This window comes from Schistocerca gregaria, chromosome 3 (assembly GCF_023897955.1).
Source record: "Schistocerca gregaria isolate iqSchGreg1 chromosome 3, iqSchGreg1.2, whole genome shotgun sequence".
Lineage (NCBI taxonomy): Eukaryota > Metazoa > Arthropoda > Insecta > Orthoptera > Acrididae > Schistocerca > Schistocerca gregaria.
The window spans coordinates 425,189,375-425,216,609 of NC_064922.1; the positions used below are offsets into that span (position 1 = coordinate 425,189,375).

The 27,235-nt window shown below is 41.6% G+C and overlaps 1 long non-coding RNA gene across 1 annotated transcript in view; it reads left to right on the top strand.

Moving 5' to 3' along the window:
• LOC126354770 (uncharacterized) overlaps positions 1-27,235 on the top strand; it is a 202,700-nt gene that overhangs the window by 114,990 nt on the left and 60,475 nt on the right. Inside the window, exon 2 of the long non-coding RNA XR_007565380.1 lies at positions 763-1,031. This is a non-coding gene — a long non-coding RNA (uncharacterized LOC126354770). The remainder of the gene's footprint in view (positions 1-762; positions 1,032-27,235) is intronic.

The following is a 27,235-nucleotide window of genomic DNA, read 5'->3' on the forward strand; positions in this document are numbered from 1 at the left end:
ATGTGTGGGGTTCAATCCTCGGTCTGTCCTACGGTTTTTAACTGTCAGTTCTACAACATCTAACAATGTTAGTTACATTGGGGAATATCATGTACATCGTGGTTTGTAGTCCCCCTGTAACTGGCTGATAAGTCAGTTCATACGTCCGAAGAAGGTAAGGGCATACCATCACTAATATGACCGTGCCTAGTGAAGTAATGCTGTGTACACGCCAATCTTCCGTTTGAATGACGGCTGTACTTAGGATACCCTTCTCGATACCAAAGTGAGACTAACAGGACTTTCTCTACCTATGTAAAGACTGTATTGTTGCATTACTTCGTAACAGGTTAAGATTATGTACATTGTAACAGTTCAGGGAAGTCAATCTGTCGCTTCACCACGCCGTTGGTTTTCAAATCTACAATAGTGTTGCTTCATTTTTTTTTTTTGTAGAGAAACTACAAACAAAAATTTCCTGATGTAGCTATTGTTGAGAAGGATATGTTTTAAAAGAGCTCTAATTTTTACTTTTTGCTCTATTTTTGCCAAGACAAGGTTAGTGTCCCATATCGTATGGTCAGCTGAGTCAATGATATGCTTTTCGCTTTCCAATTATGTCAGTAGTCTTTGAAAAGTTACCTAACACTTTAATTAAATCGAGCTGTAAGCTCTTGTCGACACATTTATAGTATACAATAAAATTCGGTATTTCACTTCTTACACCAGTCTTAAGTCCACAGTCGTTATAAATTGTGATTTATGTTTGTTCTCATTCTTAAGGTTCAACGTTTTATCGCCATCGAGTTCAGTTGAGATGGAAAACGACCTCTATTGAAGAAAGGTGAAAGAAGCTAGAGAGCTTCAGAAATTGCTTCAAGAAAGCAGGAATAATCTAAACTAAAATAGCACAGCAGAATCTAAACCTGAGTTCTGCTGAGTACAAAGTCATGGATCAAACCACTGCGTGCTTCACTCGCCGCCACATGTGTGTTTTAGTAACTGATGTTAAAATTCGCCATCAATATTATCATCTTGCCGCAAAAACAAAGGTGAGTAAAAAATAGTTATACTATGCATTCTATGAAGATAATATTGTATTATAAGATGCACACTTAGAATTTTCCTATTACATTCACTGTACTTAAGTGTAGCTGATGTGATATTTACACAGTTCACTCAAATGAGTCTACTGACTTATTTTTTACGTAGAAATATATAGTGGCTAAAAATTAGATAAGGGAACTGCAGGAGGAAATTCTTTTGGAAACCAATGAGTGATTTCGAACGATGGTTTTGTCAGTTTTGTCCATCAGGAGTAATTCACCAGAAATTCGACTGAGAATATCACATCCACAGGTTTTTCAAAAATGATTTTCAGTCACCCTGTATATCAGAAATCGTCATACACATCACATATTGAGGGCACTGTGGTAGTCCTAGACAAAACTTCGATTAAACTGGATTGCGAATACCTGCATCTCACTCTCATCTTGTAATAACATTTAACAACATAGTTTTCATAAATGAAACAAGCGCTAGAGCAGTGCAAATATTCTATTTGTTATTAACGATTGTTCAATAAAAAGGAAAGAGCATGTAATATCCGACGCCTCCTCATTATCTCATCCTCGCATTAACACCGAGGAGCCCACGGAGCTTATCCGATGGAGGGTATGACGTCCAAGAATGTCCTAGATTCTTTAAATTGGGCAGATTTTTGGCACTTCATTCGGGTTACTGGCGCGCCGCCACGTTTTAACTCTTGCAATACCAGGAGGAGTGGATGGAGAGCGGAGGTACTGCATGCCTACCTTTTGAAAAAAATTGTAATTTAGTCATTTGCTTTGCATTTTAAAATTCTGAAAAAATATTCATTGTTTTTGATAAATTCTTCTACCACATTCCACATATTATTCAGATAAACTTAACCCCAAAAGTTATCTTCGTAGTAGAGGTCACTTTCCCCAGTGAATGTGGTATTCGATATTTAGAGGTACAGGGTTTTACTTACACATTGTTGTCTGTTTAAAAAGTGTGTTGCGAGTGAAAGTTAAACAACAATGAACGAAACTGCCTTTTGAAATTTTTTGTGGTGGGCACGAAGTCGGCAGAACATATCAAAAGTGCATTGATGTTGCTACTCGAGTTTCATCAGATACTTCAGACGTTTACACAGAGTGTCCCGGGAGGAATCGTCAATATTCAGGGACATAACAGGAGCCATTATTCGAAGCATAAAAGTCCAACAGACATCGGCTCTAAAATACACGCCTTAAGAGCTATGAGCATTTGTTCTTTAGAAGAGATTCTCTTCACAGCATCGAAGGTTAAGTGCTCATAGATCTTAAGGTATGCGTTTTAGAGTCATGTTTACTCGACTTTCTTGCTTTGAATGACGGCTCCTATTATGTCCCTGAATATTCACCATTCCTCCTGAGACACCTGTATAGACGTCTGAAGTATCTGATGAAACTAAATTTGAACTGGAAGAAATAATTCAATACAGAACTCGACAAATATGTCTGAAAGGAAAAATCACAGTTTCAATAACAAAGTATACACACATAGGAAGATTAATAGTGACAAGTTGAGGTATTAGTAGTTTCATTGAATCTCAAGAGATACTGTGCTTGAACCAAGTGCTACAACTTGGTTGTTAGGAAAGTTTATCCGTCTGTTTACCCTTTCTTCTTGATGTTCAGGACAAAATGGAAAAAACCACGCATTTCCCAGGATAAAAGCAGGAAGAAAGTAAAATAAAGGTTTGTATACTAACGTAAAATCCTTGTCTTCACATGACCTTAATGAACGGTACCTGAATCGCCTCTTGATAGGTGCGAAAATCTGATTTTATGTGAATCTTCATATCAAAAATTAAAAAAGTAAGTCACTGAATGAGATAAATTGGGGCTCAAAACTCAGTCCGACCTTACAGTAAGATTTCCCTTAACCATATCGTGTGAATACGGAACAGATAATTCCTAGCAAGTGAAGGAAAATCAGCTTTAACTTCCCATCGACGACAAGGTCATAGGACAAGGATCAAAAGCACGGACTGGGGAAAGAGATCGGCCGTGTCCCTTTTCCAGATGAACCATTCTGAAGTGATGTGGGAAACCGCAGGAAACCCAGATCAGAGCAGCCGCCCTCCGGCACGAGACTCTTAGTGTCCTGCAACTGCAGCACCTCGCTCGGTGTGATTTCTGGTTATGAAACACAAATCCAAGTGTTGTGCCTGGTGAATAATGAACTTCTCTCCACTCTGATCGAAACAGAAGAAAATATGAGATATAAGGTACAACAAATTGGTCGCTACAGGCTGTTTACAGATGGAGACGTCAGCGTGTAAAAAAAAAATCGCAGTAATGTAACAGATACGAGCAGATATCACAATTGTCTACACTGAAATCCTAATCCTGGTTGTTTGCCTTGCCTGCTAGTTGTATTTCCACTGTGTCTTTAACCACCGAGTTTCAAAATGATGTGACTAAATTGTATGGTTTCGTCAGAAGATGAAATGATAATGCCCAAGGCGCAATCCCAGAAATTGTAAGAACCATATATTCTCCGTGAAAGCTTCGAGAAACATAATGCTACTAGTTATTGAAACTAAAACAATTGGTGGTTTCATAATTCTTACAGGTTTGATGGAAAGGAAGCAAAACGAAATGCTGTAAAAACAGTCCTTAACACTGGCGACACTGTAGGAATATCGGACACTAGAAATTTCTGACAACTCTTACCTACTAGATAAGCAGCATCAAGTACTGGCATGGCACGATTTAGGTCTCAGAAAATTCTGTTCGCATTAATCGCATACGCCATTTGCTGGTCTAACAACTTTTTAGTCTCTTCATTGTATAACAGTTACCTACCTCACTTACTTTTCTGTAGTCTCCGTCCAGCCAACCGCACGCCATATAGGAGAGGGAGAGGGATTTCAGAAGGTTTATGTACAAAATTATTTAACTACCACTCACTGCTTAAAATAGACTGCTTTTACATAATGAAGGAACGAAGATAGAATTTAACGACACACCAACGATGAGGGAATTAGAGACAGAGTATTGCTGGAGAAGAAAATCGACCGTGTTGTTCCCGAAGGGGTCATCATGGCATTTGCCTTACGCGTATAGGAAAACTACGTAACACATATGCCTGGAAAGGCTTAGTCGGATTTTACATCACGTCATTCGATGAGTTTATACAATTGTATAAGGTTATCATTTTTAAAAACCAAGTATACAGTCTTTTTATTTTGATTTCATGAGTATTACCTGTGATTAAATTCTTGCGCCTTGCCGTTTGTTTGGACAACACCCACTATTCTCTTCACTTCTTAAATCCGACGATAAAGTTATGTAAGAACTATAAAACTACGGGTATGTTAAGAATAACCTAATCATTCCATTACGTACTATTAAAAATAAGGACAAGTGTTAAGTAAGGGCCAAGTTACCGTTGAAGGACTGTATAGACGAGGCAAGAAGCTGCCCATTATCAGCGGCATCAGGTAGTCTAACTGACCATTTTTCTTTCCACCTGGGAAATAACAGGGTTCAGTATGAATATTCGAGAACATAAACAGTTTTCTAAAGAGTGAAAGTGTAATGTCATGACCTCAGAGAATTGTACGGGAACTGGAAAAAATAATGCGTTATTGGTAAATTGGAGGTCTCGCAGCGGGTAGTGAAAATGTAAAGGAATCGAGTACTCGTCGTAGTTCACTGCAGGAGGAACAATACCTTTAGCGAAGCTCTCAGACTGAAAAGTGTCTAATATTTCAATACAATATTTTATGAGGCCACTCATTCAGTCATGAATATTCTAGGTCCACGTAAGAGACAATCCACACTATATTCGATACCATCGCAAAGCATCGTTTCGATATCTGAGATTTCCTCTATGAACGCACCTATTTAGTGAGCACAGGGATGCATGTTCATAATGTGATCACCCCGTTGCTTCTGTCGAAAAAAATGTATAGCACATTATAACATATATTTTCAATTAGCTTCCACAAGAATTGATGGCTCAAATGTTTGGGCAGTTATACCTCTAGTGTTTAGCCTGGCTAGCTTCTATAGCTTTCAGGAAAACATCAAGTTCAGTTAATTTGTCGTGAGTACGTAATTCACTGAAATGAATGGATTAGTGGACAATATTGTTCTCTATACAGTAAATGATCAAAAGTATCTGGATATCTATTAGCGAACATAAATATGGGGTGTGTCCATCATTCGCCTTTATGACCGCCTGATCTCCGGTGGAAACACATTCAATGACGTGTATGAATGTCCGAAGGAATGACTGTACATTCTGCCTCAAGAGCCACGACCAGAGAAGGTAGCATTGTTAGATTCTGGGGTCCACTGGAACGAAGACGACGTTCCAACTCATCCCAGAGATGTTCCATCGGGTTCTGATCGGGAGTCTGCGCAGGCCAGTCAATTTGAGGAATGTTATCCACAAACCATTGCCTCGAAGATCCTGCTTTATGACAGGCCGCACTATCATGCTGATCGTCTCCGAACTGTTCCTCTACTGTAACCCCTACCGCCACTACTGGGCGTTCCAGCTTTCACAGGGGGTGGTTAGGTTTTATAAACATATTCATTGAATTATCATAAAATTTTGACAAAGATTTTGGTAAGTAATAACTATGATCATATGTTTTAACTTTGCTATAGCTCTTCTTTATAGATCTTGTAAAGTGAAGTATCCCCTACTTTATAAATTATCATTATTGAGGAACCGGTGAGCGGTTAGAAAGTTTTCTACTAACACAGACACAAAAGTGGACAGTAGGTAAAAAGGTTGACCATCACTGCTCTGCTCTACGCAGTAAACGATGTTTGCTGTGAAATCTGTTGATATCCTTCCGTATTAAGTATTTTCTTAAGCGCAATAAGGGGACCACACAGCAACCGCGAATAACATCCGCATTCCTAACACCGCTTAACTGTTCGTATTGCGCATGCTAGAAGGTAAAGTTGTCCAGCCATTCGCCAAACCCAAACCCTTCAGTCGGACTGCCGTAGGATTAGCTAGACTCATCACTCCAAAACACTCTTTTCCGTAGTCCAGAGCCGTCACTCTCAGCACCACCTCAATCGTCACTTAGCATTGACTACATAAAGGTGTGGTTTATGAGCTGCTCGGCCAGTACACCCCATTATTTGTTACTGCCCTAGCACATTCTGCTACCTGAGGTTCTAGTAGCATTTGGAAATTACAGGTGATTCCCTCCGCGGAAAACATGCGGTTTTTTTACAACCACCCTACGCAATGTTCGCAGGTCCCTGTCCTTCAACACGTGAGATGTGTCCGGCCTTCGTTTAGTTGTGGTTGTTCCTTCATGAATCCACTGCACACTCACATCACCAATGGTACACTTGGGCAGCTTAAGAAGGTTTGAAATATCTTAGATGGATTTGTTACTGTGCCCACGTTCGAAGACACGAAGCTCTCCTGATCCACCTATTCTGCTTTTGCTGCTTCTCTGCTGGAAACACAATGTTCCCCGCTTCCTTTTACATTGGCGGGTTCGCCTCTCGTCACATCTAGTAATCAGTCCTGCATTCTACAGGGCGTGTCACTAACAATTGCCACCTACAATAACTCCGAAAGTATGATAGTAGCTGAAAAGTTGGTGGGACAAATGTTGCACGAGACAACAGGGGACCATAATATGACATAGGATTTTTGTTGTTACTTGGGGTCGCTTGAGTGATTTGAAAATGAGTTTTTTTAATGCAATGCTATAGTTTGGTACTTATTTGCTGATTAGCGGCTATCGAAACGAACTCAATGATATGTAACAGTAAGGTCTTGGTAGGTCAACGATGGTAAAAAAGGTGGCATGAACGTCCATTTAAAGAAGGTGTTCAAAGTGATGACCATTGGTATCAATGCTGTGCTGCAATCTTCGTATCATGGATTGAGTGGTATTCCTTATGACATCGGCACTTATCGAAGCACATACTCTGACAGTTCTATCTCGTATATCGTGCAAATAGTAAATATTCGCCAAATACGTGCCACTGACATACGAACACCATTAGAAGGTTTCGCAATACAGCACTAACAGGAACGGTAAGACTAGTATCGTCGAATCAAGCGAATGTGAATGATGTATTCCTTCGAAGAACAAGTCTATATGCTTCCCATTTACGGAGAATGCCAACGAAATTCAGTGAAAGCTAGAGACTTATATGCTGAAAGATATCCTCAACGTACTCACCCTACACATAGTTCATTTAAACATGTGTATCATAAATTGAGAACAACTGGATCTTTAACGTATCGGAAACATATCCGGCGAAGGAAAGTTACTAACGAGGAAACGGAAATTGGTAATCTTGCCATTGTGGTTCGAGATCCATGTGTTAGTTCGCATCAAATCGCAAGGGAATCTGACGTGAGCCAGAGTAGTGTTGTTCTTGTTCTGCATCACCATAAATATAATCCTTACCATATCAGTCTCCACCAAGAATTAACTGTTACGGATTGTATGCGTTGCATTGAATTCTGCCGATGGGCTCAACTTCAGTTTTAGAAGGATGACACATTTATTAATTTGATTTTATTTACTGACGAGGCTACATTCACGAGCCATGGAAATGTTAATTTGCATAACATGCATTATTGGACAACTGAAAATCCACGTTGGCTGTGGCAAGTTGCACACCAAAACCATGGTCGGTGAATGTGTGGTGTGTGATTCTGGAGGACAGAATTATAGGCCCCCATTTCATCGTAGGAAATCTTAATGATAGGAACTACACCACATTCCAGCAAGAAACATTAGGTCTTTTATTGGAAGACATACTTTTAGGAACAAAGAACGGGATGTGGTATCAACACCATGGGTGTCCGGCACATTTTTCGCTGATGGCTAGAAATGAGTTGCATAGACAATTCCCAAATCGTTGGATTGGACGCGGAGATGTGTTGTGGTAGGCTAGTTCGCCAGACTTGACGCCTCTGGATTTTTTCTTGTGGGCATTCGTAAAAAACATTGTTTATAAAGAGGTTCCAACTACATCTGAAGACATGCGAGAGAGAATGTCAGAGCAAGTGCTTCGATAAGAGCCGATGTGATAAGAGATACCAGTCAATCCATGATAAGTGGACTGCAGCACTGCATTGATACCAATGATCGTCACTTCGAACATTTTCTGTAAATGGACATTAATGCCACCTTTTTGACTTTCTTTGACCTTCGAAGACCTTATTGTTGTTACACATCATCGGATTCGTCTAGATAGCCGTCATCAGAAAATAAGTGCCAAACTATAGCATCCCATAAAAAATTATTAAAAAATAACAATGTTGACCTCCTTATCTCTGAAGCGACGCCACCTAGCAACAAAAACCGTGTCATGTTATGGCCCCCCGTTGTCCCATGCAACAAACGTTTCAGCTAATATCATATTTTCGGAGCTCTTCAAGGTGGTAATAACTAGTGACTCACTCTGTGCAGTGGTGTACGGGTACTTTTTATTAGGTGACGTAAGTATTTTAGGTCACCTATATTGTGTTATTATACTGTCACTAAAATGTATTGAAAAGTACGATAGCTTTCCATGTAAAGGGAACACAGACTTTTTTTACCAAGTGCAAACATTCTTATTTCGGTTTTCATGCTTTCGGCACATCATTCCTTGCGAATGTTGCGATGATTCACACCTAGAGGTCATGACCGACATACTCCCCTTCCAGTGTCCATTTTAAGGCTGTAGCTGTGAAGTAAATACTTTTTTCACTTTCATTTTGGTCAACCAACTGTCAAGGGACAATTTTTATCCCTTATCTGTACTTCCCTATTCCTTCAATATCCTGTCATGATTTTTTTTCTTTCTTCAGACAATTACACACCACCTCTCTGACTGCTTCTGGCTTGGATTCCTAAAAAAATTGCACTTTTATTATAGGAATATCTCTTTCTTGTCCTCCTTGTGCTTTTCTGTTGTGTACGTCTACATAAAAAAAACTACTCGGATCCATCTTGCTATTAATTTTTCTTACAGAATCTTTAATATCTGTATTGTGACGCTGTTCACTACGAAAAAAATGTACAAAAATATCAGTCTTTTTGTACAGCTATATTACTGTATTTTAAACAGTTAACAGCTTTTATTTCACTGAGGCATACTTAAAGTTCTGTGTGTCACGGTTGTTATACAAGAACACCTCATTTAAATTCATGTTTAGTCCAGTACATTACAATATTTATAAGCAAATCATTTTTCAAATCGATATGGTGGCACGGTCACTGCGGTTTGGTACTAGTGTCGTTCAGTACTTGACGAATCGTCTTGGATCAGATCCCAGCGACTGATTACATTCTGAGTGCAAATCATGAGCAATGGAGGCCGAAGACCTCCGGTATGGGCACCTTCGCTCTGCCGACAGCCCTGTCAAAGAGGGTACAGAGTTTCAGAGCCAACGGAAAAGGTTATATTAAAGACACGTCACATGTATCCACAGGCCCTGTGGCCTGTAAACGGTGGAGGGTCTCAACAAATCACTCGCAGCAGCTGAAACGTTTGTGGGAAAAATGTTGCATGGGAAAACGGGGGCCATATCATGACGTTGGTTTTTTGTTGCTGGATTGGGGTCGAGTCAGAGATATGAAGGAGATGTCTCGTGGCCGGCTCGTTCACCAGACTTGACTCCTCTGGATTTTTGTCTTGTGGCAATTCGTAAAAGACATTGTCTATAAAGACGTTCCAACTACACCTGAAGATATGCGAAAGAGAACACACAGAGCATGTGCTTCATAAGTGCCGATGTGATAAGGAATACCACTCAATCGATGATAAGAAGATTGCAGCGCTGCATTGATACCAATGGTCGTCACTCCGAACACCTTCTGTAAATGGGCGTTTGTGCCACCTCCTCGACCATCGTTGACCTACAAAGACCTTACTGTTACAAATAATTGGGTGGAAGACCGGCCAGTAAACGGTGGAGGATCTCTTCAAATCAGTCTCATCAGCTGAAAAGTCTGTGGGAAAAATGTTCCATGAGAAGACGGGGGCCATAATATGACCGCCCCCACCCCAAAAAATATGATTAACAGACTTGCTGAACGCCAAAATGAGTCAAGATACGGAGGCCAAAACAGCGGAAGCGAGTGCGTAAGACCTGGCAGAGGAGTGCGCCTCGGTGGACGCCGCAGACGTCTCGGAGCGGGTCGTTAGCGCCGCTCGGGCGCGCGGTTCTGTTCGAGCGCCCGCGTCGGCGTCCTCGCCGGCGCCCAATGGCGGGCCGTGTCCGCCGGGACGTGACGCCGGTGGCGGCCAATGGCGGCGGCGTCTAGCGGCGCCTAGCGCCGGCTGCCACGGCCGGCCGGGCGTCGGGGGCGTGGCCTGCGCACCCCGCCGGAATATACAAGGTGGCACCGCGCGGAGGTCCACCACCCACGGCGCATTCCCACCTTGTCCCCACAGAGAGAGAGAGAGAGAGAGAGAGAGAGAGAGAGAGAGAGACCAAGTCAACTTCTATTTAATTTGAGCGTCCCACTTCTTCAAGACGTCTGAATCAGATGAGACTTCCACTAATTGCAAGACTACTTCTGCGTCACCTACAAACAACGAACGCTCCCGCAGCGTGGCGAGAGCACAGTAGCAGACCTGCGAGCAAGTTTGTGTGTTTTCTGACATGGAAACGACTTGATGTTCTACTACAGCTCCCGACAATTATGCCATCCTGCTTTTCATTACATCTTTTTGATATTCGTGTGGCCGTGTCTAAACCATATTCTAAAAATAGTCTGTGGACCAATTCTCGCTAGGTGAATCAAACTTGCTTCCGTCCTTACGTCATCGAGCTCGGGTCTCGTCAGGTAGCTCAGTAACGGAACGAACTGGTGGTGCAACTGTCCTACTTGCGTCTACAGCAAGCTCCGTTCAGGACTGTGGCTTGAGGATAAATACACTGAATCTTTGAAACGCCCCTTTGAAAAATTATAAATCACTGTACATAAACTGACACGCAGTATTTTTTAGCGCAAAGCAATCTGACTTTGAAATATCCCTACACAAGAATGGCCCTGCCTAACAAAAATCTATACATTTCATAAATGACTTATCTCACAAAAATCTTCGTTACTCGAACTGCTGCAATACAGCGAGGGCCAGTACTGCCAGCTAAATGAAAGATTCTAACTACTGAAGGCACTAACTACTGATAGGCATAGTTAGCAAATGAAAGATTTTGATAGAGAACAAACAATGTATTTACCTTACTAGTGATCAAAAGTCATTATATATAGGTTCATGGCATCCAGTCTTATAACGCACATCCAGATCATCCGCTCTCAAAACACCACCATCTCTCTCCCCATATCCACCACTGCTGGCGTATCACCTCCAACTGCGCAACGCTACACGCGGTTAACAGCCAACTGCCCAACACTACAATAGCGACTATTCCAACAATTCCACCCAGCCACAGACTGCACACAGCACAGCCAGTGATTTTCATATCGAGCGCTACGTGGCGTTACCAATATAAATACCTGAACAGCCTACTTACATCTTGTAATTCTGAAGTTACAAGTAACAATGAAAATTTGCTGAAAAAAGGCACAAATCGAGTAATGCAACCCAAACAAAAGAGTAATATGTGCCAGAGACAACGGAATAGGATTTCATCGAACAGAGAGCAATCTAAAGAATTTATCGACACGTGGAAATACCGACGTCCCAGGAACTCACATGTGGCAGTATGGCATCTGACAACCGCGGCAATTGATCACCAAAGCGCACTGTAGAACTAGCCGTCAAGCGAACTATCCGTAACAGTCAGCGCAGACTCGAGTGGGCCTGTCTCAGAGACGTGGTCGTCGCCACCAGTTCACACTCAATACTGTGCTTCAACAGTCAGTCAGTGAGTGACTATACGGCTTTCAAATACAGAAGGTTACGAGCGGATTCTGTACGCTGTCTGTTGTACAGGTTGGTGTGCATCTTTCTTTCTTTTTTTTTTTTAATTTACAAGCGGTGATTCTCAAAGAGCTTTATAGCTTTCCATTTCACTCCCTAATCTGGCAAAATAAGTACCATTAGAGAGAAGTATAGATAATTTTTTTTCCTAGTATTTGTGAAACTATTTCTTTTAAACTGCAATGGATTGTTAGCAACAAAATTCGTCAGTGGGTAAATGTACCACGAAGTTGTGGTTGACATTCTCAATCACTCGAAGAGATACCTGCCATAAGTACGTCTATGAACCCCGTACGTACTCATATAATTACTTTCTTTTATACAAAAAAATGGCTCTGAGCACTATGGGACTTAACATCTGAGGTCATCAGTCCCCTACAACTTAGAACTACTTAAACCTTACTAACCTAAGGACATCACACACATCCATGGCCGAGGCAGGATTCGAACCTGCGACCGTAGCAGTTGCGCGGTTCCGGACTGAAGCGCCTAGAACCGCTCGGCCACCGCGTCCGGCTCTTTTATACAATTAATATTTCTTGCCTAATTTAAGAATTACCCCGGACTAATATCCCGTAGGATATCAGTGAATGGAAGTCAAAGCTTCACGCCGTAAATATCTCTCGAGAGGACGCTGTACTCTTCGCTGATCGGTGCTCTTATGTGTGATTAAAATGTAATTCATCTCTGACCCCACCTCATTATTTCTTAATATAGTCACATTTTCCTGTAAGTGCTGTGTACAAACTATGGAAAAAATACTTAAATTATTTTTCTTGCTCGGCAAAGAATACGGTAGCACGTGTCCACATTTTCTATCTTTTGTCTGCTTACAAGGAACCAGGAGGTCCACCTGATGTCTTGTGCAGCCCATATTACGTCAAACAGTCTATGTGACCACATAAAAGGAGGTACTTCACAAGCAACTAAGTATGTACACCTCCCGATCAAAAGTATGCAGACACCCCTGTATAATACCTAAATGTCACGAGAGGTGCAACCCCCAGTATAAAATGAAGTGGGGAGTAGTTTTCCCTTTTTTGCACTCGATAAGCAGCAACTATGGGATGGTTCGCTCGGGAGAGCTCAGAGACTTCCAACTTGGACTAATCATAGGATGACACCCGAGTAAAAGATTTATTAGGGACATTTCAGTTTTTCTAAAACTGCCCAAGATGACTGTTGGTGATGTGATTCTGAAGTGGGAGCGCGAGAGGACAGCTTCAGCTAAATCGAGACCATACAGACCTCATTTACTGACGGGCATTTACTGACATCACACACACCCATGCCCGAGGCAGGATTCGAACCTACGACCGTAGCGGTCGCGCGGTTCCAGACTGTAGCGCCTAGAACCGCTCGGCCACCCCGGGCCGGCTCTTTTACACAATTAATATTTCTTGCCTAATTTAAGAAATACCCAAGATTAATATCCCGTAGGATATCAGTGAATTAAACTCAAAGCTTCACGCCGTAAATACCTCTCGAGGGGACGCTGTACTCTTCGCTGATTGGTGCTTTTATTTGTTGGAGTTGGGTTGTTTGGGGGAAGAGACCAACAGTGAGGTCATCAGTCTCATTGGATTAGGGAAGGACGGAGAAGGAAGTAGGCCGTGCCCTTACAAAGGAACCATCCCGGCATTTGCCTGGAGCGATTTAGGGAAATCACAGAAAACCTAAATCAGGATGGCCGGACGCGAGATTGAACCGTCGTCCTCCCGAATGCTCTTATTTGTAATTAAAATGTAATTTTTCCTGATGTTTTAGTCTCACCTATTTTCTTATTTCATCAAGTTCGCGTTTTCTGTTAAATGTCAGTGTTTCGTTTTCGTTTTGGACTAACCATAAAGCGTTTTCCACTTTCTGGAGGCAAATTTACTGTGAGATTTTTTTCAAGGCCTGCCGGTTCGATGAATTTTCCGTGGTATTTAAAGTACGGGACCCTGTTCATTTTACCGTATTTTGTTTTCAGGCTCGTGGTTTCTGTCTTTGAACATAAGAATTCAGTTTTCGCAGTTGAGATTTGTAACCCCACTTTTTCTTCGACCTCTGTATCGCCAGGTCGTCAGCAAACGCTACGAGTGGCATGTACAGGTTGTTTTTGGTACAGCCAGGATTGGCTTCCAAAATTAACTTTCCTTCAGTTTTTTCTCCCATTCTTCTATGACCGTGTCTATGATACATCGAACAGAACAGGATGAGTCCATTTCCTTGTCTCACACCTGTTTGAATGTAAAAGGGTTCTCAGATTTCCCCCATAATAATTAACATATTCAAATGGTTCAAATGGCTCTGAGCACTATGGGACTTAACATCTGAGGTCATCAGTCCCCTAGAACTTGGAACTACTTAAACCTAACTAACCTAAGGACATCACACACATCCATGCCCGAGGCAGGATTCGAACCTACGACCGTAGTGGTCGCGCGGTTCCAGACTGTAGCGCCTCGAAAAGCTCGGCCACTCTGGCCGGCAATTAACATATTCAATGTAAGTAATGACTAGTAGGTGAAAAGCAGAAGTTCCGATGAAAGAGGTGAGAGAATATATTTCCACGATGTGGAAGTATCACATCAGGAAACCGAAGGTGAGTGAATGTCACTGTCTTCTCCAGAGCGGAAAAAGTATTTAAGTGTACGACGTAGGTAGATGTGTTACCACCGTGAACAGTACAAACAACTTCCGAGAAAATGTTTCACAAGGTGTTACAGTTTATGGGTGGCTACAAGCAGACGGCAAGAAATCACTGCCAGTTTGCACATTTACGATAAAATGAAGCATTGAAATTCAAATTGATCGCCATATCTGAATGAACCAACGGCTTCCACACACTATGCGATAACGAGTGTTTTACCGTCTTTAATCATTGCATTACAGGTTGCAAGAAAAATTTCTGAACCGTCTCGGAAAGAGGATGTATCATGCGAATTGAAATACAGACGAATCTTGGGAAAAAGGCTAATTTTTCTATTTGAGTGCTTTAATCTTCAACTGTGTTACGTTTTGTTTGCAGTGTTACATTATGTTAGAACAGTATGTGGGCGTTATTGAATGACACTTGTTTTGACCGACAATGGAATTTAAAATACTGTAACTTCGGAGAGGACGTTCAGTACCACGACGGAAGGAGGAAGATTAGGGTTTGACGTACCAAAAATGGTTCAAATGGCTCTGAGCACTATGGCACTCAACTGCTGTGGTCATCAGTCCCCTAGAACTTAGAACTACTTAAACCTAACTAACCTAAGGACATCACTCACAACCATGCCCGAGGCAGGATTCGAACCTGCGACCGTAGCAGTCGCACGGTTCCGGACTGCGCGCCTAGAACCGCGAGACCACCGCGGCCGGCATTTGACGTACCGCCGCCGACGAGTTCATTGCGTTGAGCTAGCACAAGCTCGTATTTTGGAAGAACGTCGAACAAAATCGGTTGTATCTTTTTTCAAGCTTTGGAATATCTAATGATAGATGGGTGGACGAGATATGAACCACTGTCTTCCATAATGCGAGCCTAGTGTCTTATCACTGCGCCACTTACAGCCGTTCCAACATGACGAGTCTCTATGGATGAAAGTTCGACGGTCACATCTGATGGTGATTTGATACTGCCATATAAATGAACTTGTAGGACACTGTCAGCGAAATTTAATGACAAATCGAGAAAACTATCAGATCTGATCGTTAGAAAAACTGTACCTGCCAAGTAGAAAGTTCATACGAAATGTACGCTATGCAGCTAGTATTTATATTTAATTCCTTTGCGTCCCAACATGGCAATCAATCGCTCCCAACATGTGCAATTGTCTACGTTATTTTACTTCGCCCTGCGCTTCCTACAGCTCATCTAATTTGTTTTTGCCATTTAGTTGCTTCTGTGAATCTCTTATGATTCACAGGTGATCTGTTATCAGATAAAAATTTCCCAATGAATTGTCGAAGCTATGAAGATTATGGTTTAGAAATATAAAGTATTATTCAAGTAGCGATGTTGAGATACCTCGGCTTTTCGACGAGTCTCAGTCACAATTAAGGGTAATCCACAGTATTTCAAAACTTCGGCTGAAGATGATAAGAATGATACTGATCGAAACGTCGTGACACCTCAACACTGCCACTAATTTTCACCAGTATCTAAATCTATACCCGAAAGTATCTTACGTTATGTGAGGGAGTGTGCTTCTGCTACCACTGTCTTTTCCCCCGTTATCCAGTTCCATTCATGAATGGTGCATGGGAAAGACGTTTCTCCGTGAAACTCCGTAAGAGCTCTGTTTTCTTCGATTTTTTCGGCATGATACGTTGACGAGACTTATGTGGGAGAAGATAATATATTGCCAGACTCTCTTGGGACCTTCTTTCTCAGAATTCCAAAGTGAACCTCTGCAGGATACACAACGCCTCTCTTGTAGCGTTGCCACTGGAATTTGATGTGCTTATCCGTAGCTCTCTTACCCAAAACAAACGATTCTGTAACGAAACGTTGTACTCATCGTTGTATTCGCCCCCCCCCCCCCTCTCTCTCTCTCTCTCTCTCTCTCTCTCTCTCTCTCTCTCTCTCTCTCTCTCTCTCTCTCTTCTGTTACTGTTTCTTTGTAAGGGACTGATGGACAGTACTCGAGAATCGGTCGAAAGGGTGTTCTGCAAGCCACGCATTTCATGGATGAATTACATGTCCTAAATATTCTCCTACTGAACGTCAGTATGTCACACTATTTTCTTGCCACTTGTTTTATGCTGTCATTCCACTTAAGGTCGCTTTTCAACAGTAGTATAAGCCGAGAAAGCCCACATTCACACTTTATTATGATTTTGTACGGATGTTTTATCAACTGCAATTTCAGATCGATAAATTCAACCATACGAAATATGATGGATGGATAACGGTGCTCATTATGCTTTAGATATCTCTGATTCTCTATAGTATGCTTATCTACGTAATTCAAGTCAGTATATTACTTGCGATTATATTTTGTAAGAATTTTCATTTCTTTCGCCTTGTTTACTTGCTTATATGGTGATATTTTAAACGGCTAACTGCGCTTTCACCCGCTCCCATTTGCAGCATCCTGATCTAACGGATATCAGGGGCAACAAAAATTTGATTTTCAGTATTTCATGTAACTATTGACCAAATTTAAAAATTTAACTTTCTGTCATAATTTACTCATCGAGAGGTATAATCTTACGTTAAATAACTGTTAAAGTTAGAAACTGTGTACGTGTCTTGAGACAGAGTAACTCACGGCACGCAAATTAGCCAGACTATATTCATCCAGTATTTGAAAATGAGGGCACTTACCGACTTCCAACGAAAAATTTCAAACGTAATTTCAAACCTTTCGGAGCTCTTCTCTCTAGCAAAACCTTCCCCTTCCCCCGCTACTCTCCTCTCTCCCAACGTAATATGAGGCAACACAGCTTGCAGACAGTACAGTCCATATATACCACTGAGTATACCTGCGTTGTACGCCACTCAGCTCAAGAGATATGACGTCATAAACGTTCAGATGCCTGAAAAACTAGTTTTTCTTAAAACGGAGCGCAAATTAACATAACTATACTCACCCATTGTTTGACAATAAGAGTACCTACCGACTTTCAACAAACTTAAAGCGTAATTTGAAGAGTTTTATACGTGGAATTCCGTGTATTTAAAGTACTGGTGATGAAGGGGGGGCGGGGGGTTACTGTTGGTAGACAACGAAGAGTAGCCTGGCTCAGGGAAACATCTCGACACCAGATTTTTAGGAAATCACTACACACCTTTCCAAGTACAAATTAACAAACTCCTTCCAATGACTCAACCAGGATATCAGATCATCCCGTCTCCCATATATAATAAACTCTATTGTGTCTCCATCTCCCTCTGAACACAACTTGTTTTTCATAACCTCAAAAAATTTCTTCAAGATTATATTCTGCTTATCTTCTAATTTCTTCAAAATGCATAGCATCTCAGGCTAATACTATAATATGGCAAAGCATGCAACAAATACTGTTCATTATGGAAAGGGTAAAATGTTGGAAGTGTTGGTCGACGAAGTCAATAATACACTGAAGAGCCAAAGAGACTGGTACGTCTGCCTAATATCGTGTAGGGCCCTCGCGAGCACGCAGAAGTGCCGCAGCACGACGTGGCATGGACTCGACTAATGTCTGGAGTAGTGCTGGAGGGAAGTGACACTATGAATCCTGCAGGGATGTCCGTAAATCCGTAGAAATATGAGTAGGAGGAGATCTCTTCTGAACAGCACCTTGCAAGGCATCCCAATGTGCCACATAATGTTCATGTATGGGGAATTTGGCGGCCAGCGGAAGTGTTTAATCTCAGAACAGTGTTCCTGGAGCCACTCTATAGAAATTCTGGACGTGCGGGATGTACATGAATGGATGCTGGTGATCAGACAGGATGTTTACTTACGTGTTACCTGTCAGAATTCTGTCTAGACTTATCAGGGTTCCCATGTCACTCCAACTGCACACGCCCCACATAATTACAGAGCTTCCACCAGCTCGAACAATCCCTGATCACATCAAATTTCTATAGGTTCTTGAGGTTGTCTCCATACCCGTACACTTCCATCCGCTCAATACAATTTGAAACGTGACTCGTCCGACCAGGCAACATGTTTCCAGTCATCAACCATCCAATGTCGGTGTTAATGGCCCCAGACGAAGCATAAAGCTTTGTGCCGCTTTGTTCCGTGCAGTCATCAAGGGTACACGAGTGGCCTTCGGCTCCGAAAGCCCATATCGATTATGTTCCGTTGAATGAATCGCACACCGACACTTCTTGATAGCCCAGAATTGAAATCTGCAGAAATTTGCGGAAGGGTTGCACTTCCGCTACGTTGAACGGTTCTCTTCAGTCGTCATTGATCCCGTTCTCGCAGGATCATTTTCCGGTCGCGGCGATGTCGGAGATTTGACGTTTTACCGGATTCCTGATATTCACGGTACACTCGTGAAATCGTCGTACGGGAAAATGACCACTTCATCGCTATCTCTGAGAGGCTGTGTCCCATCGCTCGTGCGCCGACTATAACAACACGTTCAAACTCACTTAAATCTTGATAATGTGCCACTGTTGCAGCAGCAACCGATCTAACAATTGCACCAGACACTTGTCGTCTTATAGAGGAATTGCCGACCGGAACACCGTATCCTGCCTGTTTACATATCTCTGTATTTGAATACACATGCCTATACCATTTTCTTTGGCCCTGAAGTGTATAATGGTTGATTCTACATGAGAAACAAATCAGAGTTTCGCCTTACTGACACTTCTAATCTATTTATCAAACTAGATATGGCGTTGGACAACATCAAATGAATCAAGGCAACAAGAATACCGAAGAGAATGAGAATGAAGCACATGTACCACAAATACGGTAAGGCTTTTTCAAACGAGGAGGGATAAAGAAAGTAGAAAATCGGGAAAAACGAGTCGGTTTCAATTCCATTACTGTATCATTTTCATTTTCTACAGGGAACTAAAGAAATGTGAGGCTTCTGCGGACAGTAATTAAAGTATGACTGGAAAGATATCAGCACCAACCTTCTTAAATGGTGAAGTTATTAAGAAATGGAGTCGGATATATCGACTGGAATAATTTGAATGATTAAGTGTGCACCAAAAGAAATCTTCCCGTAACTGCTACCTCTGCATCCGCAGCACACACACTTAAAAGTCAAAGGTCAGTTTACGGAGATAAAGAAACCGCGACCTGTCTCATGCTCAGCAGACTTTGTTGTATGGAAGCTTGTAATGACAATAGTGTAAAGTGCCAGAAAGTAATATAGCGTAGTACCAGACAAGCTGTCCTTTATTGAACACAGTGTAACCGAAATGAGAACTGTTCTGGCTGAAGCATAAATTTAAAGCGGTTCTCTTGGGAACAAATTACATGGTGGTCGAAATAAAACCAGCAAGGAAAATGTTTGTAAGTTTTGTACGAAACAAGAGTCCTGCTTAATGAATATATTAATTGATAATTACATAAGATGCTGCGAATGAAGTTAATTCGGAGCTTTGCGCGATTAATCAAATTATGGGAGACCTGAAGCGGGTCTGGATGACGGATGGTAGCAGTAGCGTTTGCAGTCGTCCACTGTTGGTTGCCCCATGTATGGGAATTATTTTAGGGGATCTCAACCTTCCAGTCGCTCCACAGCTATAGGTCACAGGAAATGAGTTCAAGCGATCTTGGAGACCACTGAATTCATTAGGAAACTGTTGCAAGGGCTCAAGTGCGCTGTGTGCTGCTCTCCTAACGTGCTGAAAATATCCACGAAATCCTGGTTTCTAATTATCTCTTTGCTGTCTAAATGACATTCTCATGAAATGCTGAAAACATTCTCCCGGCCTGTTTCACTTCCGTCATCCTGTACCAAGAAAGTGCCGGAAATTACCTTTACCAAATACATAAAGATTAACGTCAAACAAACAAAGAAAGTGTCAGTTCTCGAGAACTATCTACAAGCTGTGCATGACTAACCTAAAATACGGATGCGGGACATGATCCACGATGAGAATATGTAAAAGAAAACCTGCATTTGAAATCATGTGGAAGGGTTGTCTATTTTCAAGGGACGACTACTAATGAGGTGGAAGACTGTGGTCTGTTTCTTTTCATTAGTCAAGTCAATAAAGACGCCGCATACATATTGATGGTCGCGCTGGCGTATGATTTGGAGTAATATCCTTCTCACTACAGCTCTCGTCTGTCTTTTTACCATATTTGTTTACGTCTGTCTGTTACGACGGAAACTCTTAGATAATTACTTTTGACGCTACGTACCCAACAGATTTTTCCTGAAGACAATCATTGTTTGGTTTTGTGCCGTGAATACTGAAAGTGGATAACCCTTTCAAACCTTATGTCATGTAACTTTCTAACGACTTTCAAACCGAGATAAATGTTTTCCTAAGTAATAGTATTGCGGCAGCACTTGTTTAAGGAAAAGACATACTGTACTCAGAAGAAAAATACAATAAATGCAACAAAACAGAAATTCTCTTCGAATAGCACGGGAATACGCATTGACAACAATTTCAGTAGTTTAGCAGATGACCTTTGCAAATCACTGTGGTAACAGTCATAATAACAGTGCTTCGTTTGTTAAAATAAAGCCTGTAATTGATTGAAAGAACAATAAATTAATCTTGACCGAGACAACCAACTCCTTTAAACATACAATAAATTTAGTGTGCCACGAAATAATACCAAAATCAACTAACCACTTGCTTTTGGAAAAAAAGCAAACTCGAAAGACAGTGACATATAATTTATGTACGATTAGTTTCCGATGAGCTCCTCCAGCGGTAAAGAAATAAAACTTCGAACGCATAACAAACATGAAATCTCTATCTAGCAGCTCTGGTAAGAATATCTTGTAATTTGTCCAAGTGAGATCCAACGAATTTCTAGGTACTTGCTCACGGCCGAGTCAGGTACAAATTGAATTTTCATTCGGTTGGGCTACTTGAATCTCAGACAGTTTAGAGCTATCTCTACCAAAGCGTTGAAAGATTTTTTTGTGTGAGTGAAAAAAGAAAATTCTAGAAGAAATGCAACAGTGTTCTAATTTAGGAACATTCCTAACACAGAAGAAGACTTGTTATGCAAATGATGATTACGAGAACGACACTGGACAAGTACAAACACATTGCAGGCGGCGCGCGCTTCATCAACGTACGCGGCACGTAGCACTTCAGAGGTCGTAGGAGGTGCCGATTATAGAGTAGCGATAATGAAGCTATTATGCGGAATAGTTGATATAAATGCAAAACGAATAGCAAGACGTAGCTTTAAAGTGTATAACATGCGATCGATTGAACATATATAATTCGCTGACGCACACATCTAATGAATATTCCTTAGGTGCTTCCCGAGAAAGTTAAGAAGAAATTAACGGTGGCTCACTCAATACATTTGCGAAGTGAATATTAATACTTAAGCTTGCAGTAAAATAGAAATACAGATGAAACTAAGTGAAAGCTTAAAAGCTAAGACGTGATATATTTTATTTCCCTAGGTCTCATTTCACATCGTCGTCTATTAGCTAGGTTTGTTATTTCAGTGATCAGAGGAGAACATGATCTACCAAAACAAATTCATCCCGCAACCGATAACAAACGGTACATGCGCAGAAGGTGAGGAGAATGTTAATAAATTTAGAACAACAGACATGCTTCAGAGGCCCTGGTTTAAGCATTCGGAACGTCGTACTCGTATTACATCAAACAAATGCAAGGATAATCGCATATCTCATAAAACAAATATTAACTGCCAAACATTCGCAGTGATACGATAATTCCTACTCAAATTACTTTTTATGGTGTACGTAAAAACAGTAAGGACTTAACGTTGTTTTTCCTTATTCTGCTGCTCTTCCTTCTTGGCTGGGACAACAGTCATTTATATACAACAAAGCTGCTTAAGCCTTAGCGCCACACTGGCAACTTACAGTGGTAAGTACTATCGGCCCCATCTTTGATTGCATGGGAAAATAATGCACCAATATTAGTATATGTGCCAGATTAAAGAGATTATTTTACCAAAACCCATTATAAATGGTAAATGGGAATGACAAAATACCGCCCTCGGACAAAGTCGTTGGTTATATGAAGCGGAGATCAAATGTGAAGCAATTTTACACAATTTCTAGTGACATATCGAAAATCTGAACAGTTGAACAGTTGAAACTTCAGCCCGGGAAAAAATAAATACGTGATGTTGCATACTGTGTAGGGGCAATGCAGATTAAACTAACTTATAGCAGTAATACATGCTCTACATGCAAACACAAACGCTAGAAAGTGGATTGAGCCACAACTACATTCCAGTGGGTGATGTCTATGACAGACAGTCTTTATAAATACCTGCAAGACATTTTTAGATGTGTTCTTGAATGCGCGCTTCAATTTCTAACAACGGATGAACTATCATGCTCCAAAGAAACCGAACGTTGAATTGTCTTCCACGCGATTCGCATGGCAACCTACATAACGGAACTGTCTTACTACTCCTCGAATGTCTTTACGGCACAATCGTTTGATTACACAAAACTGTTACTACAAGAGAGCATTTGAGAACATTGTTCTGTATCGCTATCAGTCCAGAGGCAAATTAATACCTCGACAATACAAATGTCAGGAAACAGTTTATTAGAGATGAGACAGTCTTTAACGCTTGTAAACTGAAATTTATTTAAAACATTCCAAAAGCCTAGTTTCAGCTTGAAATAACATTAACATTTCTGTACTGGATCAGCACCCAGGACTCCTAACCACCTACCATTTTCCCTGTTAACCGACCACGAAAGGTCTTAAATGTGATTTCCACCCCAAGTAACAAGGCGTGAGAATCTTTAAACTCGAGATGACGTGGTATAAAGTTTGTGTCAGATGGGGATTTGAATCTAGCAGCTAACTGACTTGTTAACTATTCAGAATCAGAGGTCAGATGCCGAATGTTTTCACCAGTAGTGGGACGACAAACAGAGACGACGAGCCGAAAAGGTTTTGTTTCCCGGAATTCAAACAGGACACATATAGTCGCCGCTTTCTAGTTTTCTGGGGACGAACAAACGTTAAATATCGGATTATTTCAAAGACATCGAGCTGTTCTCACGTCTGGACTGGAAATAACGACACCAAAGTATCTGTGCTGACTGTTATTGACTAACACAGACAGACATTAACTATTGCATCCTTTTTCACCAGTAGCTAGATCTGGCATGGTTTAACATGAGATGATGTGGTGAAAGGTTCTGTATCTGACTGGGAGACGAAACCGGCACCAATCGTTGTTGTCTACAACACATGGAGGTACATTTGAATCCGTGATTGTTTTTCACCTGTAGTTTGTTGTGCACAAGCTATAGCTTGAAACGCATAACTGAAAGTTTTGTATCAGACCAGGAGATTCGAACACAGACACGTTGGTTTCGCGAAAACCGTGGGGGGTTTGGAATTTTCGGGAAACGACGAAACGATGGAAGTATATCACGCAGAAGGCGTCGAATCCCGCGAAAGATATGTGAGATCGAATCCCAGCCCAGCAACAATATTTTTAACATCTCAGATTTAAGAAATAGAGGCCCAGGGATCTTACATGATGATTGGCCATTAATGAAATAAAATTTCCAAAAAAGTTTACAAGTGACAGAGTTTTTAATTGCCGTGACTTCTGTCTCTGTCATGGTTCAGCCTAAACCGACTTTCCTTCAGTCGGTAGCGAAGGGAAACCATGTTTAACGTTGATTTTGAACCATGGGGAAATCCTGCGCTGCTCAGTTGCCGTTACCGGAGGCGAAGAGTGTCTGTTCGTACTTCTTAAAAGTTGCTGCCTGAAGTGTGGATCGAACCCAGACCCTAAGTATACGATGCTAAAATCATTCCAACAGACCACCGGACGGCACGTATCAGTGGCTCATGATTTTGTCACAACAAAGGATGCTGCAAATTGGATGAGAATTCTGACTGCGTGGAAGTGGATTACAGCCTGTTTCCTGGTTTGTCCACATCGTCAATCACCAGGTGCTTTGACTATCTAATGTGTACTTTCAGCTTGATTTTATAATCACCAGTGAAATAAAATCACAAAAAGGCCATCAGCACGACTGGGTACAACGTAGGGTGCGGAAATTTCTTCAGGAAGTTCTGCTGTCCACTTCAGCTGCTGTGGTATATTTATGGCAGTGCAAATGTAATCCCAAGATATCGAGCACTGTCCTCTCTCTGTCTGCTTAAAATCGTTTTCCATCTCATACAATTGCGTAGCCAGGACATGGTGACCTATTGTCGCTGACCTATTCTCATGCCGCATATGATTTGAAGAATACTGAAGTATGCAGCCCACCGTTACAGGTAAAATTGTCTGAAAAAAGTAGGTTGGTGCGTAAGTTCGTGGATATTGTCATTGCTATATTGACATGCAGATTCTACGAGTAGAAGTATATTTATAAATTGTCATTTTTTATTTGAGGTTACAGAATTGTTCTTGCATCAACTCATTGAATTTGGCTTAGACGGAGATTATAAGGAACATTTTCTAAGCTTTGGGAAACGGAGAGTGAAACAGTAAAAAGATCCAACATTTGTGACATTTTGTTATCTTTGGATTTAATAATGTGTTGCTGGCAGCACTTAGCGGAAGAAAATGGTTTTCTTGTTCCATGTAGGATTGTTGTTGTTATTGTTGTTGTCGTCGTCTTCAGTCCAGAGACTGGCTTGATGCCGCTCTCCATGCTACTCTATCCTGTGCAAGCCTCTTTATCCCGGAATAAGTACTGCAACCGACATCCTTCTGAATCTGCTTAGCGTATTCATCTCTTGGTCTCCCTCTGCGATTTTTATCCTCTACGCTTCCCTCCAATACTAAATTTGTGATGCCGTGATGCCTCAGAACGTGACCTATAAGCCGAACAGTTCTTCTAGTCAAGCTGTGACACAAATTACTCTTCTTCCCAATTCTATTCAGTACTTCTTCATTAGTTACGTGATCTACCCATCTAATCTTCAGCATTCTTCTGTAGCACCAAATTTCGAAAGCTGCTATTCTCTTCTTGTCTACACTCTTTATGATCAATCTTTCACTTCCATACATGGCTGCACCCCCTACAAATACTTTCAGAAAATACTTTCTGACACTTCAATTTATACTTGGTGTTAACAAATTTCTCTTCTTCAGAGACGCTTTTCTTGCCATACCCAGTGCATATGTTATATCCTCTCTACTTCGTTTATCATCAATTATTTTGCTCCCCAAATAGCAAAACTTATTAACTACTTTAAGTGTCTTATTTTCTAATGTAATTCCCTCAGCATCCATTATCCTCATTTTGCTTTTGTTAATGTTCATCTTATATCTTCCTTTCAAGATACTGTCCAATCCGTTCACTTGCCCTCCCAGGTTTATTATTCGACATGAATTATTGCCCACTTTCAGGAAGACCAGCGGGCTTCGATGAAGGACGATATAAGGTTTACCACTATGGTGCATCCGACTGTTGGCAAACGTTATGAAATGCAACCATTTAACCTTCGTGAGACGCTTAAATTCAAAGGGCAGTGTTTGGAAGAAAAAAAAAGAAAGAAAGGAGTGGTAATTAGGATTAACATCCTTTCGCCGATGTGGTCCTTAGAGATGAAGCAGAAGCTACACTGAAGCGCCAAAGAAACTGGTACAGGCATACGTATTCAAAAACAGTGACATGTAAACAGCCAGAATACGGCGCTCTGGTCGACAACGCCTATATGAGACAACAAGTGTCTAGCGCAGTAGTTAGATCGGTTACAGTGGTAGGTTATCAAGAGTTAAGTGAGTTTGAGCGTAATGTTAGAGTCGGCGCACGAGCGATGGGACACGCCATCTCCGAGGTAGCGATGAAGTGGGGATTTTCCCGTACGGCCATTTCACAAGTGTACCGTGAATATCAGAATCCGGTAAAACACCAACTCTCCGACATCGCCGCAGCCGGAAAAAGATCTTCCAGGAACGAGACCAACGACGAATGAAGAGAACTGTTCAACATGACAGAGTGCAACCCTTTCGAAAATTGCTGCAGTTTCAATGCTGGGCCATCAAGAAGTGTTGACGTGTGAACCATACAACGAAACATCATCGATATGGGCTTTCGGAGCCGAAGGCCACTCGTGTGGCTTTGATTATTGCACGACACAAAGCTTTACACCCAGCCTGAGCCCTAATGAATTCATGGACCCTGCATGTCAGCAGGGCACTGTTCACGTTGCTGGAGGCTCTGTAATGGTGTGGGGCGTGTGCAGTTGGAGTAATACGGAACGTCTGATACGTCTAGATACGACTATAGACAGGTGACATGTACGTAACCATCCTGTCTGATCACCTGCATCCATTCATGTCCATTGTGCATTCCATCAGGACAACGCGACACCCAACACGTCCAGATTTGCTATAGAGCGGCTCCAGAACACTCTTCTGAGTTTAAACACTTCCGCTGGCCAGCAAACTCCCCAGACATGAACCTTATTGAGCATATCTGGGATGCCTTGCATCGTGTTGTTCAGAAGAGATCGCCACCCCCTCGTGCTCTTACGGATTTATGGATAGCCCTATAGTATTCATAGTGTCATTTCCCTCCTACAATACTTCAGGCATTAGTCGAGTCTATGTCACGTCGTGTTGCGGTATTTCTGCGTGCTCGCGGGGGCTCTAGTCGATATTAGGCAGGTATACCTGTGTCTTTGGCTCTTCATTGTATGAATGGGTAGAACAGCGAACGAAAACGACTGTGCCTTTTCGAAGGAA